Below are 20,842 nucleotides of genomic sequence, written 5' to 3' on the forward strand. Positions count from 1 at the left end.
GGACGGATGTGGATTATGGGTTTTCCTGATCTTCTCGAAGGAAAGCTGGGAGGTCAGGTGCCCGGGCATTTCCTCCCTTTCTCATTAGCGCCTGGAGTCGGGTCAGTGGGAGAGGGTGCAGCCCAGGCAACTCCCGGATCTGAGCTCGGCGGTCAGGTCTCTGTGGCCTCAGTTTGCTAGAGCAGATGCAGTAAGTCCAAAGAACAGCTCTTAAGTCCAGTGGTATCCACGAGCCTCCTGGGAGAGCCTCCTACCTGCCTGACCTGGTACTCCCTTTCTGCACGCCTGAAAGCCCCGGCCAGTCAAAGGAGGAAGCGGCTGCGGGGGACCGGCCGCTCCCCAAGGGAGGGACGCAGGAGCGGCTGCCACCCAGCCCCTTTGGCTACAGGCTGGGGCCTTAGGACAGAAGGAGAAAACTGACAGCCCCGCCTCGCCCCCCTCCCCGGGAAGGCGCCCCTGAAGCTGACTCTAACCGACAAGCTTCACCTTCAGGTGGGGAGTTGACAGAGCCCCGGGGCCCCGTCAGGTCCTTCCCAAGCCCAAAGTGAACCTGCAGGTCCGGCCACTAGCTTCCTCCCCAGCACTCTTCCGAGGCTTGCAAAGGCGGCAGGCCTGCGTTTCCAGGGGAGGGGGTGTGGACTGCGAGGGGAGCTCGGCAGCTTTTTTTTTTTCTTTCCGGAGAGCTGCGTATCAGTGTGACCAGGGGGTCCCCCCGCGAGGGCGACGCCGCCGGCTCGGTCCCATTGTCCCCTGCACGGCCGGCTGCGCTCACACGGCCAAGTCACCGGCAGCAGCCCGGCGGAGTCTGCAGCGAGCAGCCAGAGGTTTGCAGAACAGGCTGCCACGTCTTGCATTTCTTCTCCGCGCTCGCTCGCGCTTCCACCGCAGCCGAGGGCGCGGCGTGAGCAGCCCACCGTCCCGCCCTCCCTCGACAGCAGATCGGCGAGGCGGAAAGCCTGACGGCCCCGTAGCAGGATGCCTGCTTTCCAGGGGTTCATTTGGAGGAGAGGGCGTGCGGTGCAGTTCGGCCCTGCACAACACCGGCTTCTCCTAAGGGCCTCGGAGGACGGAACTTCTTTGTTAGGGAGGGAAGAGGAGAGAGAGACGCCGCGGAGCCCCCAGCCGAACGCGCGTAGCTGCCGGGAGCGCCTGAGCGCTGCTCTGGACACCTGCATGCTTTGTCCGCCGGCGGCGCCTGGCAGGAAGAGCGCGCAGGGCCGTGCCAAAGAGTTCTAGAGTCTTCTGTCTGTGCTGTAGCCAATTAGTGTGAATGTTCAGCATCACCTACTGAATGAAGAACTTTGAATATCCTGTGACGGGGAGCTGGGCTAGAGACAGGCTCCAAGATTTATTACCATTTCTCAATTCTATGAGTTCTATTGTTTCCTACGCTTATTACCAGCGTTAGCTATAATGAGGGTTCTAGGGGGGGGAAAAAAGAAAAAAAAAAAAGAGCTGAAAAGGAGAAACGCGCCAGCTCCCTGGCCCCGGCTCCCACCGTCCTACCAGTAATGTAGCTCTTCTGGTCTGGCCCCTTTGGGCTGGGGCGAAGTATCTTTTCTCGTGTGTGTGTGTGTGTGTGTGTGTGTGTGTGTGTGTGTGTGTGTGTGTGTGTGTGTGTGTGTGTGTGTGTGTGTGTGTGTGTTCCTAGATAGCAAGGTACTGAAAGAACCAGGGGGAGTGTTACTCGGACACTTTATAAAAGTTTTGAAAACTTACCATGTTTTTATGGGAACTGGGCTACAAACAGTGATTTATGAAACATCTTCCAAGTTTCCTTCCGGTCTTGTCAGGGACACAAGTTTTAAGTAGTTTCTGTGGTTGTCATGTAAAATCTGCGGCATGCCTTCGTAATTGGCAAGTTTTCTCAAGAAAATGAGAATGGCTAGAATGAGAGGGGGATAGTAATTAATCTGACCCCGCTGCCTTGGGTTCCCTCTCCCGCCCCCCAAGTGTGAAATGCACGTGGCAGGAAGGAGACTGATCCACCCCGCGGCGACTCTAGAATCTTCGGCAAAGATGCGCCTGTGGTGCTTAGCTTCACTGGCGCCCAGGGGCCCCTGGGAGCGGGGTCGGGTTGCTCAAGTATTGTTGCTACTTCTTAATGCAACGCGTGGCAGTGCGATTGGTCACCTACCGACTTTGGGAGCTCGGACTGCGGGACTGGATACACTAATGAAAGTTCACGTGTTCTGCGTGTCACTTCGACCCCCAGACTGTGGAGAAACTCTCTCCTAAAGGCTCAGGCTTTTCTAGGAGGCATTGTTCTGGTTTTCCGAGGGCTTAGTCTGTTTCCGCACGTCGTTACAAATGCCAGTGTATTTCCTCCGGCCCGAGTCGGGTTAGATGCAGGTCGGTGGAAGCCTCTGCTCAGCAGCTGGGAGCGAGAGATGGAAAGAGAAGGCTCCAGGCACATGAGCCCCTCTGCCAGGTTTCCAGGAACAGGTCTGGGCGGCACGGGGCACTGATTCTCAACTACCCTTCCCCCACCTCCGGGGGATACGCTCGGGCGCCCCAAGAGCGTGCACGCCCCGGCCCGGCCGCCACGGGGTCCCCGAACCGAAAGATGCCAGCGATGTGCTCGCCTGAGGTCGCGGGCTGGCTGTTCCAAAGGTCCGGCGCAGCCTGAGCTTAAAGCCACCCCGGGAGGGCATCTTCCCGCCGGGGGCGGGCCTGGTGTTGGGGGGCTGCGAGCGAGGGTTTCCCGGCGAACTTGAGGGAGTCGGAAGTGACAGTGCTTAGTACACAGTAGTAAACTTTTATTTTCCTCCCACAGCAAACAACGTCAAGGCAGGGGTAGTGTTTAGCTGCTAATCTGGGGGGAGAACGGGGACGGGGGAGGGAATGAGAATGAGGGGTGCGCAGCCTTTGGAGGCCTCCAGAATCCGTCCCCGGGCCAGCGCGGCTTGCTGAGAGTCCCGGAGCTGGAAGCCGAGGGCGGACGCTCGTACCACCGAGTTAGGGCCGCTGAGGGAGTCTGCGTGGGTAGAGCCTCCTCCCCTGTCCGAAGGTCCTTTGCACTTTTCAGCCTCGGAAGAGAGGACTCTCTGGAAAGGAAGGCACGGCACGGGCCGTTTCCAGACGCTCTGTAAGGGACGGGCCGCCTGCCGGGGGTGGAAACCCGTATTTGCACCCTCCTGCCTCGAAACTCATCTCCCCGGCAGTGTCTTGCCCTCTCACGTCCTCGGGTGACTCAGCTGACCTGAAGTGCCCACGCTGTGGAAGACCAAGGGCAGTACTTTTCGAAGAAGGTTGGAGGTTTGATTGCACGGGGACGTGTTTCCACTAAGGTCGAAAGCGGCCACCTGCGCCCTCCGCCTGCCCCTCCTCGGGCCCCGCGGGGAGGAAGGGGACGGACCCGCACGCGCGCGCCCCACGCACTTCGTTGGCGCGTGGGAAGCGCAGCGGGCGCTGTACATCCACTCGTGTTCGCAACCTGCGGCCGGCGGACCCGTCCTCAGAGCCGAAAGCCGGCTAGGGCCATTCATCAGCGTGAAGTGTTACTCAGGGACGACCCCTAAATCACGGCCAGAGTAGCAGGTGCCCTGATTGGTCACCGCCGGGAGCCTCGCCGCTTTCCCGAACCCGACGCGGCCGGGAGGGGGCAACGAGGGAGGGGCGGCGAGCGCGCTCCAGGCCGGCAAATCCCCGTTGGCAGAAAAAGGCACCAGCCGGGAAGCTCTTTTTTTGAATGAAGCAGCAGAGGAAATAAAGTCCCTGTCATCTTGACTAGTGGCGGCGCGGACGAGGCCGCGATTACAAACGATCAGCGCCCGGTCCAGCTCGGCCCGCACGGGGGGAAAAGCGCATGGTAGGCTTGGCTTCTCTGCTCGCCCTCCCTCCCTCTTTCCCTCTCTCTCTCTCTCTCTCCCTCCTCTCCGTCTCTCCCTCTCTGTCTTTCCCTCTCTCTCTCCCTCCCTTTCTCTCTCTCCCTCCCTCTCTCCCTCTCTCTCTCCTCTCTCCCTCTCTCTCTCCCTCTCTCCCTCTCTCTCTCCCTCTCTCCCTCTCTCTCCCTCTCTCTCCCTCTCTCCCTCTCTCTCCCTCTCTCTCCCTCTCTCCCTCTCTCTCCCTCTCTCTCGCCTCTCTCCCTCTCTCTCTCCTCTCTCCCTCTCTCCCTCTCTCTCCCTCTCTCTCTCCCTCTCTCTCTCTCTCCTCTCTCCCTCTCTCCTTCTCTCTCCCTCTCTCTCCCTCTCTCCCTTTCTCTCCCACCCTTTCTCTCTCTCCCTCCCTTTCTCTCTCTCCCTTCCTTTCTCTCTCTCCCTCCCTTTCTCTCTCCCTCTCTCTCCTTCTCTCTCCCTCTCTCTCTCTCCTTCTCTCTCCCTCTCTCTCTCCTTCTGTCTCCCCCCCTCTCTCTCCCCCTCTCTCTCTCCCTCCCTTTCTCTCTCTCCCTCCCTTTCTCTCTCTCCCTCCCTCCCTCTCTCCTTCTCTCTCCCTCTCTCTCCCTCCCTCTCTCTCCCTCCCTCTCTCTCCCTCCCTTTCTCTCTCTCCCTCTCTCTCCTTCTCTCTCCCTCTCTCTGTCCTCCCTCTCTCCGTCTCTCTCTTTCCCTCTCTCCCTCCCTCTCTCTCTCTGTCTCTCTCTCCGTCTCTCTCGCACACACGCGGACACGTGTACGCGCCTGGGCTCGGGCACTCTCGGCCCGGCGCGTCCCCTCGCCACACCGTTAAGGTCCCGGCCCGCCCGCCCTGCCCTCGTCCTCGTCCCCTCCCCCGCCGCCTCCATCCTCGGGCTCCCGGGCGGCCCCGGGAGCGAAAACGCCGGCCCCGCCTCGCCTGCCGCGCGGGGCGGGGGGGGCGGAGGGGCGGGCGGGCGAGGGGGAGCGCGGGGGAGACGAGAAAGTGAACTCCGCGGCGCCCGGCGCGCGCTGCCCCTCGCCGCGTCCCTCGCCGCCGGGCCGGGAAGGAAGTTGTAACGCCCCGCGCGCCCCGCCCGCCCCCCCCCCGGCGGGTCCCCCCGCGCCCGGCTCCTCGAACGCGGCCCGGGGCTGTGCGCGCGCGCTGCTCGGGTGGACGCGGCGGGCAGAGCGCGGTAAGTGCGGCGCCGCCGCCGGCGCGCCCTCCTTCCTTTCGGGGGCCCGGGCCCGGGCCGCGGCGCCGGGGGGGCGGGGGGCGGGCTGTCCCCGGGGCCGGCCGCCGGCCCCCGCCCCGCCCTCGCGTCGGCCCGGTTCCCGGGGACGTGGACCCGCGCCTCCGCCAGCGCCCGCCGAGCCACGCTGGGGCGGAGCGGAGGGCGGGGACGCTGCCCGGAGCGGCGGGCCTCGACGGGACTCGAGCTGAGAAGCCCGGACGAGGCTGGAGGCGGGCACGTGGGTGTCCCGAGGCGGGCGCTTGAGCGCCCGGAGGCCGAGGCGCCTGCAGCTCGGGGTCCAAGTCCGCCTCGCGAGGGACGGCGGGCTAGGGGGTCTTTACGGCGGCTTCCGGGAGTCGAGGCGACACCTCGGCGGCTCGCGGGCCGTCCTCACCGCCGCGCCTTCAGGGCGCTTGGGGGGTGATCTGCCGCTAAGGCTCGCCGCGGAGGAAGGGTAAGGAGGAATTCCGGCGCGTGACAGCGCCAGGACTTTTGGTTTCCGAAGTCCTTGTGATTTAGAGCTAGAGGGAAGTTTCCAGGGACTTCGGGGTGAGCGCGGTGGAAGTGAAGGGGGCGAGCGCTGTCCAAACACTTTTTACAGCGCCCCAGACGGCTGAGATCCCGAGAAGAGGACTGTGTCTTCATGATACTCTCTTTCTTATCTTCTGGCAGTGTATTTGTCAGACATTTGCAGGCTCTGGCAGAATCCACTGGGTGGTCTTTTCACTCGAAATAGAAATATGTTCAGGCATATTACCTTTCCCTTCTGTTGTCAAAAGGAGGAGGAAAAAAAAAAAAGACAGGACTGGCATCTTTGGAGAGCTTGGAAGAGTATCCCAAAAGATGGTTACTGCAACTGAACAGAACTTGGTGATTTGATTCCTTTCGTGAATTTGTTTAAAATACGACACACACACACACACACACACACAGGCACACACACACACACACACAGCCATCTCCCAGTTGCCTGCCTGGAGAAGTACTTGTAGTCTTTCTAGTATATCAGGAACAGAGTTTAGAATTAAGAGTAACTGTGTAATTAATCATTATCGGTTTTAATGTTTCAGTTGAAACAAAAGAGTTTACAGATATGCCAACAATCTTGCTTTGTGCATTCCTTAATATGTTCATTCATTATCTACTTCTAGCTTGTATTTCTTAGTATATGGCATTCTTGGAAGAGCCTTGAAACTTTCGATTTGTGATTCTAAATGCAGAGCAAATATTTAATTCTTGCTCTAAGAGTGAGAGGCTAGTTCAGTAATATGACTTGCTAATCCCACTTTAAAATGTCATGGCATTCACAAATTATTCCTAAATTCTTTAAGGAGGGGGGGTTATAATGAGTTTAGTTATTCTATTTTGTATTTCAGGATTATGTGTATCTCTCTTCCTGTTGCATTTTCCTTAAGTCTTTTTTCTTTGATGAATTTTAATATTCCTCTTACTCAAAGGTACTATTTTTTGCTAGTAGTAAATATATTTTTAATTTTTAGAAGAATATTAGGAGGAAAAGTAGTTCCTTTGAGTAAGACAAATATATTGTACATATACTACACAATTTTAATGAAAAATGTACTTATATGCTAATAACTGTAGGAGCGCTTATATGTTTGGAAAATACATTCGTATCCTCTGCCAGTAGCATCCACATTAGCCACGCATAGACAGAGAACGTCGACCCTAATGAGGATTGCTCGGTTATTTAAAATAAAGCAGATAAATTTATAGTAGAATTCCGAGTACTTATTTTTCAAAATTGAATCATTTTGCATGGCTCTGTTTATTTTCTAGAAAGCATGTTTTAGGTCAATTACAGAGGCTTTTCTTATTATGATCTTGGAGGCGTGTCATGAGTCTTTTTGGCTAGAAAAGGGAACAACGTGCTTTATTAGACTGAGGACAAAGAAAGATAAGGATGCTTACCTTTGCATAGAAGAAGGCACTTAAATAGAGTGAAAGTTGTACATTTATTTGGAAAGAAAACCTAGCTAAACAGTAATCATCCAGTTGGCAAGTTCAAGCTGGTGCTTCTCATCTTTGCTTCTGAGAACCAAGAGTAATTTTTCTCTTTATAAAGAGTCGGGCAAATAAGAAACCAGACAAAAGTGTATGCCTGTCATCGGAGCAGAATGTGCTATCGGAAGTACCTGATCAGCCTTGAGCTGGATGCACAAAAAATGAGATTTTTGCCATAGCTGTGAGAGTGTTTGGAAATGCTGAAGCCTGTCCTTTCTACAACAGTACTGGGAAGTAAGTCCTGAGGATGGCCATAGTCTGCTAGAAAACCACCATGAAGACAACTTTGTTAGTTTATTAATACTGATTATTTTAATATACTTACCTCCTTCCTATTAAACTGTATTTCTCCCTTTAAAAATTTGGTATCTGGGTGGCTGAGGAATGTCATCAAGGTATTAGACTTACGTGAGGCTGTGTACTCAGCAGCATTAATGAACTGTCTGCCCTCTTCTTGAAGATATGCTGTAGAAATCTGTTAAGCATGTTCAGGTACGCGTTGCTTGTCTAACAATGTTTTATTTGATAGTCAAATGTCCATTTTGACTTTTAGGACATACTTTTTTTTTTTTACTTACATGGAGAATATCAGGAAAGAATACAGTAACTTGCTATCAAACTTTTACTCTGATCCGCAATCAATCATACATCCCTTTGAATTTTTTCAATGAAAGTCGTATTTGTTTTATAAAGTAGAACGAGAGTGGGGAAGAATTTCACATGCATTCAGAATAAAGAAGCGTAACCAAAAGCTAGTACAATAATGCCAAGCTACTGAAAAGTTTCAACAACTGAGTCTTAAATATTATGTCACGTAAGCTTCTTTGAGAACACATTCAGAACCTGATTTTGGAGATACCGGCCATTTTAAGAGTCCTGATTGGCACTTTTATGAGTAACAAAAAAAAAAAAAAGATTTCTTAGTTTCAAAACTGATTAATTGTTGTGTCTTATAAAAACTGATTTATTTTATACTTTTTTATACCAAGCATTACCATTATGAAGCTCTCCTTCTAATTGAGATTAATGTTTCTGAGCAAAGAAGTGGTTTGGAGCGCTGCATTCATTTTGAGTGCTGTTGTAATCAGTTTTAGATACAGCATTCCACAATGGACCAGTTTGCATCCAAACCTGCCTTATTATGTAGAATTAACTTGTTGGTGATTGATAGTAATACTTCTACATCCTGAGAAGTCATTTGTTTCCAAACAAGCGTGATGGTTTGTACGAGTTTCAAAATATTACTTCTCGTCATTAAAACATCCTTCGGGAGACCTAATTTGAACTTTCTCTAAGAACTAGATAAAGCATGCAGAAGCAATTCATTAATACATTTTCAACTAAAATAGCCTTTTTCCCCCCAGTACAATATGTCTCAAGGTGTGTTTTCTCACTCATCAAAAGGTTTTATCATCTTTTGGGTCATAAATGGTGAACGTTATACATTTAGGTTATTTCCTTTTTTGTTTATATCAACATTCTAGTTGAGTTTTTAAGGATTTCTTAAAATTGTAGATCTGCATCTCGCGCGTGGGTGATACTAATTTCACAAGGTGGGAGGTATAATCCTGACAGTGAGGGGTTGTGCATGTGGAGGTTATTCTTCATCCTCTTTGGAAACCTGGAGAGATGGTAGATGGTACTGTCCCTGCGGTGCTGTTTGCATTTGTTTCTTAGTTGTGTCCAGCCGGCTTCAGCTTTATCCGCTTTTTATTCTTTTCTGAAAGACCATGTTAAGATTTTCTTGGGCGTGTAGCTTACTGTGCTATGTGCTTATCGTCTCAGTAAAATAAAATATTAAAAGCATAGACTCTAAGATTAATACAGATAAGTATTCGAATGTAGCCTGGTGTGCAGGATACTTAAGCAAGGATGGAGCTGCTCTACAGATACATGTGAAGTTCCACAGTGACATTGTTCTTTGCTTTCAGGAAGAAAAGACTTGGTGGGAAACATGTTTACTGTATTTTAATTTTCCTCTGTATACTCATAGATTATTTACATTGAATCGGTGTTTTTCCAGTTAAGAACATTCATTTAGAACAGTTTTTAATACTAAAATAGTTGACTTAAGTGGCCATTTTCAAAGCCTTTTTTTAGCCAGCCATTAGAATGTAAACCCTCAAAGCGCAGAAACACGCTCTAAGATATACAGATGTTTCGTATACCAAAACTACTGTAGGACTCATTAATTTGAAAGAATTTTGATAATTTTTTTATGGTTTTGATTCAGTAACTCTGATAACTGGCTAGTTAGAACAGCTACATAGTAGTCTCATAAAAGAGAACGTCTACTCAAACCTGTTTATACTTTAAATAAGTCACTGTACAAATTAATGTCAGTATCATAGAATATACTCATCAGCCATGTAAATGAAGGATTGAAACCATCTCAGATATCATACGATGATGATGATGGTGATGATGATGATGGTAATGGTGAGACTTTTACTGCCCTGTTGGTAACTTTTGCAGTCTTGGAAGGGCTAGTCCTGACTTTTCAAACAAGTTCGTGATAGGTGGCAGTCTTAACTGAGTTCCATGGCTTCAGTGAAATAGCAGATGGTTCTAATGCAATAAGCAGCATGGGTAGAATGGAGTGTATCGTATCGTCAAACTGTGGTTGCGTTCTGTATTGTAGATTAGGAGTTAACAACCACTTAATGGAGATGTGGCCGTTTAAAAGTCATTTTCTACATCTGTAGTGCTCTGGCTCACCCGGAGCGTGCAGAACAGGGAACATCCCTTTTGAAAGTGAAGTGTTTTGGAAAAAATAAGCGCATATATTCACACTTGGAAGTTCCTGGTCCATGACATGAAAGTTAGTGTGGGATTCTGTGTGTTGATAAGGTGTTTTCAGGTATTGCAGGAGCAGGGATGATGTGACTTGCGTTTCCAGGGGAGAGAATCATACTACTTAATAATAATCATATTATCAGGTTATTTCATAATAATAATTTTATAACCGGGTCTACTGGGCCTCTGCCTCAAAACCAAAAGGAGAGAGAGAGAGAGAGAGAGAGAGAGAAGTGGGGAGAGGAAGAGGAGACAATATGAATATGAATATCTTTTAGGCTGTGATAGTCCTTTGAGCATTTTCTGTGTTTAGCAGCGTATTTGACAGGAAAAGCATTCTGTAAACGGCATATATGGTCATTTAAGTTAATTGGGTAAGTACAGGAGAAAATTAACTTCTAAATTTTTTTCACTTTAAGTATGTGCGTTTTAGATCCCTGCAAGAGAATATGAACTTTGTTGGTTTTTTAAAAAAAATTCATCGAAGGAATTCTAAATATTGTATATGGTTCTTCTTGTTGACGGGGAAAAGGAAACATATTAACAGCTCTGTTTTATAGGTATACTTCCTTTGTATATGGGACTAAACACCAACTTATAAATTTTATGTAGAGACTTACAAGAACCATTCTGATTATTTTAAAGGCTCGTTTAGGAGGTAACTTACAAGGTCACTCATCTTTGAAGATAAGGCTCATAACCAGTATATTTCAGTCATTCTGTCATTTTGTCCATGATCAGTTATACTTGCCAGAATTGTTGTGATAATTCCTCTTGAGATGGCCACAGTTTAGACAGAAATAACGGCTTGGTAATGACTGTCTTCCTTCAGTCAGGTTCTGAAGCATTTCTGAGTAGTAAGATGATGTGAATTTGTGGTCCCTACTTCCCCCAGCGGGAAAAAAAAAGAAAAAAAAGAAAAGCTAATCTCTTATTAGAATGGATGATTTCATCTCGAGTGAAGCTCGACGAATCTTTTATGGTTAGAATTGTGGACCTCCTATCAGTGTGAGGGAGTGAGGTGTCTTTGATAACAGGGGCATTTCCAGAGAAGAGGTCCTTCTTTCCTCAGGAGCATGTCCAGCACCTACATGTTCAGCATTTGGCCTCCGTACTGAGAGGTATCATAGGAGAGCTCATGGACTTGGACCACACACTGGAAGGTATGTTCTGCAGAGAGTCACAAGACAAGACTGAAATGACTTTCATTTAATTTTTAATTTTTCACGCAACAAGAAATGCATGAAGTATTTTAATGGGTTTGCAGGAAGCACCTGCAACTGCGTTCATGTTGGGATGTGTTTGTTTTGGTAGTTATCATAGTGAACCTATTAAAAAGTATACTTGTTTTTTATCCTCCATCTACCAAATGCTCTTGTAAAGTGTAACATTTCTGCTAATACTTTTATCAGAGAATTTGGAATTTGTCAACGTGGAGGTGGGAAAAATTGGCAGGCGATTGGTTCTTTCAAATAGCTCTTAAAAAACAAAAAAAGCTGGCACAGGGCTTGTCACTTAAAACAATTACGAAAACCAGGAGAAGACAGATGTAAATTTTATTTCTTCAGAATTTATAATAACTTCCAGCTAAAGAAAGCTGTCGTCAGTCCTGTAGTTCTAGAAGAACAAATCTGTGACTTTTAGTTTTCCTCTGAAGAACAACAGCAAAAAGTGTCATGAACAGCGTTATTACATTTTTATAAGCAAAAAAATGAATACTGGAAGTTGTAAATTCCTTTCTCTTACATTTCGTGTAATGAGAATAATAAAGGTAGGAAAAATACTGTAAACAATAACTAATCTAGTAATTTAAATAGAGAAAAGTGACTCACCCTAATAGCATGAAGGAATAAAAGCTATAATGTGGCCAAGCATGTTTTGTCTCTTGGCTGTCACAGATGTAAGGCATTCTTCCTACAGGGTTGTCGCTGAATTCTGTGATAGTATCAATAATACTTGTAGAATAATTCAATATAATCAAAATAACTAAAATGTTAAACCTTTTCATGTTCACTGATACTTAAAGAGACATTCCTAAAGAATTAGAATGCTTTTGAAAGTAACCGTATCTTCTAGGACAAAGAGACTATGTTTGTTTCCTTACTAAGCTGTTGCTGACTTTGGATCCAGGAAGGGGTGAAGCTTGAAGTGAACGTCTTGCCCGATATTATCCTTCAAGTTAGAACGTTTTCCCTCTATGATATATTCCTAAGTTTGTATTTCTACTTTGAGTTCATTTTCAACTTGTCTTTCTCCTGTGAAGCTGTTAGCATATTTAACATTTGAAATAAATTTTAATTTAAACAAAAATGAAAGTTACGACACTCAGGTAAGGTGCACCTGTCAGACCAGAGTTGAATCCTCACTTTGAGTACATTTTATGTCTTTGCATAACTTTTTCTTGCCAACTATTAATAGAATAGCCTGTCCTGTATTTCCTATGATTAAAAAATCAAATAGAGCAAACTTCTTCCTTAGTACAGTCCCTAGAAAATACAGTCTCTGAAAGAGAAGACTCTGGCATCATAAAAATTTTGTAAACAGTGTTGGCATGTTGATTTGACAATAAAATCCTTTTTCTTTGTTACTAATTTTAAAAATTACATGTGTAGCAGGGCCTTTGAATCAATACTTTATGAAAGATAAAATACTTTAATATTTGCTATCCTGTGTTTTGATGGTGATATAATTTTCTTCTATGTTGTTTTAATTTGTATGACATTAGGTGGTGTAGTATGTGTATAGTGTTATTACTTTCAAGGCAAATATATCATTGCAAAGGATGAAATTTTAAAATTAAATTTATTAAAAAAATTCTTTTTGTAAACATTTGAAGCATAATAAATTGTAGTTAAAAATGGAGCCTCTGGCTTCTCTGGTGGCGCAGTGGTTGAGAGTCCGCCTGCCGATGCAGGGGACACGGGTTCGTGCCCCGGTCCGGGAAGATCCCACATGCCGCGGAGCGGCTGGGCCCGTGAGCCATGGCCGCTGAGCCTGCGCGTCCGGAGCCTGTGCTCCACAACGGGAGAGGCCACAGCAGTGAGAGGCCCACGTACCGCAAAAAAAAAAAATAAAAAATTGCAGCCTCAAACAAAAAAAGTCCTCATTTTATATTTTTTCAAATTCAAATATTGTTTTACTAATATGTGTGTGTGTAAATAAACCCTAAATTTAAACTTTCCACTTACAGCTTTTATCTTTTATCCCACTAATCACAGCTTCAGAGTTGTGTTTATATGGGTACTATGCTCTCTAGTCTATAATTAAGGGATTTTAAAATAGTAGTAATCAAAACATGCACTAACTCCAGTCTAAGTATTTAAAGAAACCTAAAAGGAATTAAGACGATTAGATAAATCTGGTGCTCTAGAAATCATAAAAATACTTTGATTTAACGAATATCCCATTTTACATAATCGAGACACTTGGAGAATATTTCTTAATACATATGTGTGCAATGTCCACACAGATAACGAAAAAGTTACATGTTACAAAAATGAAACATGAATGATGTATTTATATTATCTTCCTTAAGTTGCCCAGCATGAATCTGTAAAATAAATGTTATATTTTAAGATACATCATTTACTGATATTCTAGTTTCAAGTCATCTCAGTAAAATTCATATAATCTTGCATTTCATTTAACTGTGATATTAGCAAGTTGGATCAACCTTGAATCAGTATAGCCAGTAACAGAAGCCTAATCTCTTTCTCTTGAAGTTTTCTATAAAATCTGCACCTTCCAGTAAAACAGTTCCGCTCTACAACGCAGGTGTGTGGGATCTCTACGAACGGGGGAGCTGGAGGGGAGGACGCGTGCTCGTTTGTAAGGTGCCATTAATTCTCCGCACATCATCCGACGAAAGGAGCTTTTAAAAACTGCATGTGCTTCAGATAGGAATTGTAACACGCCAAGGTTGTGAATTTTATATTTAGCTATCAGCAAATGATGATGTGAGTTAACACAGATCATTAACGTATCACATCTTAAATGTATCTGTTTATCACGTTTAAGGTATACGGATTGGTGTGTAGTTACCACTTGAGCTTTGAAAAGGCTATATTCTCTCTTCTGGGACAAAGTGAGAGAGTGGCAGGGACATATATACGCTACCAAACGTAAAATAGATAGCTAGTGGGAAGCAGCCGCATAGCACAGGGAGAGCAGCTCGGTGCTTTGTGACCACCTAGAGGGGTGGGATAGGGAGGGTGGGAGGGAGACGCAAGAGGGAGGGGATATGTGGATATATGTATACTATAGCTGATTCACTTTGTTATACAGCAGAAGCTAACACACCACTGTAAAGCAATTATACTCCAATAAAGATGTTAAAAAATAAAAGGCTATAATTCACTGTGGAAATTTTAAATGTTGAAAAAAAGCAAAGTATTAGTGGTTCTCAATCTTGAAGATTGTTATTAGTGTAAGCCTTGGAGGGACTGTTTTATTATTATTATTATTTTGTTTTTGCCTTTTTTAGAAAAAGTCATTCCTTCTGGGGTATGTCTTATCATTTGATTTTAAGCCTGGAGTCTAAGCATTTCATTTAGGAATAGATGTAAATTTTTAGTGCACATTATGCCTTTTCTTTTCCAAAGGAAGGGATCTCAGTGCTTTCTGGGTGAGGTTTTGGTTCTTTTAGGATTAAGATTCATTGGTATTAATGGCTAATTTTGGTGGAAGAGTGTTACATAGTTTTTAAGTCCTCGTTATTACTTTTAAAAGAATATCCCATCAGGAAGAGGGGGCTCTGCGGACAAGTTGTCACTCTTTGATGAAGGATTATACGTCCTCCCCTGATTCTGTGATCCCGGAATCTGTTACACAGCGGTTTTATCAGATAGCACTAGACTAGCCTGGCCATCATTTCACTTCCTTTAAAAAGTTAATTGATTCCTTTCCTAGATCTAATATTTATGTAGCACTGTAGTCTAAATATATATTTTAGGCATTAATAGATTCAGCTCCTAAAATCCAGAGGTTCATAATTTGATGCAAGATAAAAGTTTTGAAGGATGCTTTTTCCTTACATCAGATGATCAGTGAACTAATTATTGCCAGGTTCTCAGTCCTTTAAGTGGCTTTTGCCTCAGTGAAGTTTGCGCATCTGTGGCGGGATTGAAGTTCTTCGTAAGCTCTGTGCTAGTAATAATAGTGAGAGCAACTTGAGGAAGAAAGAAAAGCATGTGAAAATGAAACCATCACATATTATGAAGGTTAGTTAGTTTTCTCTGTGTATGGAAAAGTGAGCATGTTTTTGTCAGGGATTTTTTTAAAAAGGGTTATTCTGTTATTTTATTATATTCCCATTCAGAATGAACAATTCTAAATACAATTGTGAGAGAAGGGTGTCATGTTCAAAGGAGACCTTTTTTGGTCAAAAAATACATTAAATTGAGTGGTCAGGTGGGACAATTAATTGTATTTATATTCATATCAGTTTTTACTTAGTCAATGTCAATCAAATAGAAGACCAGTTCATCCGTTCAAGAATCAAATATCAAATATTGGTCAATTAAGACATTTTCATTGTAAAACACCAGTGATGCCACCCAAAGAAGTACAGTTTATTAGGACAATTAATTTACCTTAATAAATGGGTTCTTATTTCTGACACTTCTAGCTTCTACAAGTTTAAAAACAGTAGCAAAGCTTACTATAAAAATTGCAAAGTGAGGAAGTAGGTACTTTTTTTTAACAGTTAAAATAATTCTGGTTTTTCTATACTTATTCATTGAAACATACTTTACAAATGTCAAAGATGACTTTATAATGTTCATATTCCTGTGCTGACTTATTATCCTCTTAAGATTTTACGTAAAAATAAATATATATATCCGTTCTGAAAGATATATGACTCTAAAAATGTTTTCCATTTTTAAACATTAAATTGAAAGTATTTATAAGGAAACTACTTTAAAAATTATCCTTTATGATCACTTTAATATGACAGTTGATAATTCAGTCCTTTGTAGAGGATTCTAGACTTTTATAATTGGCATAAATATGATGTTAAAAAATAAACGCCACCTAGAAACTAGCAAGAGGTAACCAAGTTTCAGTTACTTTCTAAGATTTTTAGGGAAGAAGAATTTAAATAAGACCTTAGAATATTTTATGTAAATATTGTACGAATTTGCAGTTTATTATCAGTGAGATACAGGTTTAATACATTTTTGAAATAATAGCCTGGTTTCAAAAGAGTCATCGCGTTTACCATTTCTAATTCTTAGAGTATTTTGCGTATAAAGTAGTACAGATTAAGGATTTTGAAGAGCAGGTTTTCTTTCTATCTTTCATCAGCTCTGTAGCCGAACCCTGACAATCCCTTTCTTCATTATTCTAAGCCAGTATCAGATTCTAATCTTTGCTGTCTCCACAGCTGTTTGAGGATTCTTTTTTTTTTTTTTTTTTTTTGCCAATATGATCACAAATACATGTGTTTTGTGCACCTAAGTTCCTATAACTGTGGATAAAAGAAAGTTGGAGGAGAGAGACTGTGCTGTGTGTAGGTCCATGGTTGATTCTGTTTGTTTTCAAATCATTATGTCAGTGGTTATTGGGAAGACTTGCAAGGATTAAAACACAACAGAACTTTAGGCTGCACTGATACTGAGCAATAAAAATCACTGAAAATTTAATAATTTCTTCAGAACAAGTACATTTTTATGGAGTTAAGCACCACTGAATCGAGTGGTTATGCATTTCCATGGGTCATTTTTCTAAAGTGATGGTCACAATTTAAACAAGATAGCTTTTTTCACTTTTTAAAAACCCATTAAAATACGACATTGTAGAGAGAAATTGATCAGCCTCTTGCATTTATTTTGATGTGCCAAGTTGGAGAATGATTGATGTCACATGGGCACTTAACAAATGTACAATGATTTAACCCCGTGGAAATTAGAGAGAGTGCTTTTTGGAGAAAATTCAACATATTTGCTTGCATTAATATTATTTATAGAACAAAACTGGAAACTCTAGCTATCTATAGCCTTAAGTCATGTTAAATTTATCCCCTTTTGAGGACAGCCTGTCTTTATTTGTAATCTCTTTTATAATATCAGAATTTTCTCCAGTCTCTGTGCACAGTAGGACTGCCTGATCTCTAGGAATACGTAAAGGTACCTTCTGGGATTAGAAAAGTGTAGGAAATTATTGAGTTCAGTATCCACAAAGATGTTGCCTATAAACACAATTATTTTTGTTTCCTTCTTGCTTGAGATTATAGAGAATATCTGTTGCCTGGTGAAAATTCTGTGGAGTACCAGTAGGGCAGGCCGAGGGGTTGGTAAATCAGGCTTCTTTTAGAGAAGACAGACACCATAAGTAGTGCATCCTTCTTCTGCTTCTTTTCATGTAAGGGTCCTGAATGTGGGAAAAGGTATTCAAACCGTAAGGCCAAAATACAAGCAATGCTTAGTTTTCATATTTAGTTTACTTTCAGGGGAGCTGTTGAGAGTTGTTCAGGGGAAGAAGTGTTCTGTTTACCACTCAAAACTTTAAAAATCTCCCCTTTTATATTTAATATATTAGAAATAATTAATAATGAGCCACTGCAGCCATGCCTATAAAATCACGAGGCGATATGAATGGCAAACGCTCCGCCTTGCTATGAATGTCTCTCTACTTTTAGTGTGCGCACCTGATTCACACAGGCATGTTCCCACTCCCAGTTCATTTACATCAAACCCCATGTGTTTTGCCGTTGCTCTGTGTCCAAGTGATTGTGCTCTGGGGAAGATTAAAGGACAAAAGACACGATCTCAGACCCACAGGAAGTTTTCACTTCTAGTTGAACACGACATAAAAGAAAACCGACAGTCATTAAGGTTGTTAAGAAAGCCAAAGGAAGTGATGGAAGGATTACTACTTCGGTCAGATTGGATGCTAATAGCCCATGAATCTTTAAATGCCAGACAACTGAAGGGAGTACCAAAACTAGAGTTTCTAGCATTGGAAACACCATAGGGACCTCAACGGTGCTTGAAACTCTGTGGGACACTGGAAGGGACCCGGGGAGGCCTTTTCCAATGTCCCGTTGCTAACAAACAGTGGGAGTGCCGGGGGGCTCACAAGTGATGAAAGGACTAGACAGACGAGTGGCTCAGAACGCCCGCCTTCTCCTTCCCCAGCCCACGTGCGCATGGCCATTGACGCCCCCGAAGAGGGGGCTTTGGAAGCCAGTGACCTGGGAACAACAGAGGTTGACCATCTGCCTCCTTCCCTGTGTAATAACGTGGCAGACTGTTGCGCACTTGCCCACACCCACCCCGGGAAGGAGGAGACCATCCCCTCTCTTGGGCTCAGCACAGCCGCAGCTTGGAGCACAGTGCCCGCCCTGAGGAAGCCATCGGTAAATAATTGATACAGCATTGAACTCTCCCCTCACTCCACATCAGCGTCAAGTGTCCTCACTGGCGAGTAGCTCCTTTCTCCAAAGGCTTGTGGCCTGTAAACTCAGGTCAGCATCATCCAGGACCCCTCGAGTCCTGAAAGTGCACGATTCTGTTATTCTCAGATTACCTGTGATTCATGTTAAACGTATAGTGCCAGCAAGGAGGTGTCAGCATTGAGATGAGAACAGTAAACACGGCTGTAGCCTGTAGATCTCTGGAAAAAGACAGGAGTTGACGTACAGAGGTCAGGGGACTTCAGGAGTGGGAACCGGAATAGCAACAGAGAGATCCAGGACAAACCGGAATGAATTCACGAACAGGTGACCGCAGCGCCGGCAGGTACCCTAGGTGAAAGAAATTGACCTGGTTATTTGCGTATTACCTTTTCACGTCTCCACCAATACGTGCTCTCTCTCGTATCCCTTCAAAGTATGTAGTTCTCTTTGTCTTTCACTTTTCCCACTTTCGAAAGAGACACAGGGACAGAGAAATGTTTCCTCAGTATGAGAAAAGCAATGGAGCAAGTTTGAAAATAAATGGTATTGACACAGCCTCAAGAGTCAGAGACGCACGGGGTGACGGACTCTGCACTGCAGGGCACAGGCTTCGTCCGAAAGGGGACACCCCGTCGCGCCTCTAGACTCGTCCCTGCCATGTGGAGGCGAAACAGTGTTGCCAGGTGGTGAGATTTTTCACGAAATGCCAGCATGTGAATTATATGCAATCTCTAGATTTTTGAATGTTGGCTCATTAAAACAAAAAAGAAAGAAATGAAAAAACCCACAAAACACACAGATAAAACACAACATGACTGCCGGCTGGGCTGGACAGTTGGGCCACCGTTTTGCAACCTGTGGTGTAGAGGCAGAGCTTTGCATACGTATTTGGGGAGGCCACGAGTGCGCAGAGGATCAGCCCATAGAGAAATCTGCCATGAGCGTGGAGAGAGCGCTTCGGGCCAGATTGTGGATTGTCTTAAATGTCATCCTCTTCTCCCCATTTTGGAGAAGAAAATGTTTTCAGTTTGCAGTACACTTTCTCCTGCTGTAAAACAGAAACCCGGGCTGCCAGCAAGCCCCCTGGGAGCGTTCTTCGTGCCAAGGCGGCAGAGGGCTAAGTGACAGGCGTCTCTAGGCTTTGGCCCTTTCAAGGGCCACATCACAGCCCTCTCTCCTAAGTCTGTCCTCTTCCCATCAGGGACTGAATAGTCGAGACTAGGTCTCAACACTCTGAACACACCTACACTTTGGAGGGAAAGTCCAGGAGCGAGCTATGGCTAATGTAGTTTTTTTTTTTCCTTTTACATTGAATTTGAATATTGTCTGAATCCAGATGCTAACTTCTATAGAAAAGGAAAATCCAAAGTTAAACGTGACGTATTGGATTAGGTCTTACCCATGGCCTTCACTGAGTAAAGAGGACACCTGAGATTCCAGGGGCTCTCAGTGGTTTTCATTGTTTTGTGGTTTCTGAGTTGGGCTCTGGCACCAGAGCGGTCACTTGGGTCCTGCGTCTGTCATTCATTTGCTGTGTGACCCTGGATCCAGCCCCCCCATCCCTGAGCTTCGTGTCCTCATCTGAGCTACAGGTTGGTGCTAAGGGCTGATGGCAGTGTCGTCAGCAGGCGCCTGGCAGGTGCCCTGCACGCTCTCCATGCTGGGTGGTGGTGAGTTCAGTCACTGGAGTGGTTGTTGGTAGCATCTTAGAGGGAACATCGTGCTCTCTAGGATGGCTTCGTGTAGGTTTTGAAGTCAGATTTGGAGACCAAAATTCAAGTCCCAACTGTGCCTCTCGGTTACTTTAAGCTTCATAAAGCTGACTTGCTAATAACATACCACGTGCAGGCTGGTTGTGAGGATGAAGTGAGACAAAGCACGGAGAGGGCTCACGTAGCGTCAGGTATGTCGTTAGCCATAAATAACAGGTGTGAGCGTGTGTGTGTCTCAGGAGAGGACGACATGCTTCTGCAGCGGCCACACTGCTGCATCATTAGCTCTGAATTAAGTAAGAATAACAGAAAAGCAGTCATGGGGCTGCCTCTCTTTACTTGGGCTGCTCCCTAGAATCCTGCTTTGAATTCATGAATAACTCTTAATGGCGTTGATTCTCTGATGTGACAAGTTACCGACGAGAAGTGGTACGTTTAAGGAGAGGGGTTTGGCCTGTGGATACCCAGAAAAGTGACAGCATGCCACGTCTTACCCTGGGGGCGACATACACAGTGCCGATGAGAGCAGCCAGCACTCATGGTGAGGGTCCAGCATCATTTAGAGAAGAAAAGGGGGCAATGGGTGTGACACATTTTACAAATATTTATACGAAACAGGTGAAAAGATGTTTGCTATTTCAAGGAATGTAAGATTCATCTTTAAAATTTACCCAAAGGCACATCCCCTAATGATGGCAGACAACTAGGATATTTTATGGAAAAAAACAAAAAACAAAAACCTGTCTTAACAGGGTCAGCATTTTAAGTACATTCTGGTTCATTTTTTTAAATGAAAATGTCTGATCCCTTTTTTCACATTATCGTTGGAATGACCTAAGTACATACTAT

The 20,842-nt window shown here is 45.0% G+C and overlaps 1 protein-coding gene across 3 annotated transcripts in view; it reads left to right on the forward strand.

Annotated features, from left to right (window-relative positions):
• The window catches only part of TENM3 (teneurin transmembrane protein 3), a 697,856-nt gene that overhangs the window by 89,115 nt on the left and 587,899 nt on the right, over positions 1-20,842 (forward strand). Inside the window, exon 1 of one of the 3 annotated variants that reach the window (XM_079909554.1) lies at positions 4,948-5,026. The exons of 1 other annotated variant lie outside the window; for it this stretch is intronic. The gene's annotated coding sequence lies outside the window, so the exon portion shown is untranslated. Of the gene's footprint in view, positions 1-4,947; positions 5,027-10,972; positions 11,047-20,842 lie in introns of those variants that run through there. One more of the 3 variants, XM_079909551.1, reaches the window with a different exon arrangement.

The sequence above is a fragment of the Stenella coeruleoalba genome (genome assembly GCF_951394435.1).
Source record: "Stenella coeruleoalba genome assembly, chromosome: 21".
Taxonomy (NCBI): Eukaryota; Metazoa; Chordata; class Mammalia; order Artiodactyla; family Delphinidae; genus Stenella; species Stenella coeruleoalba.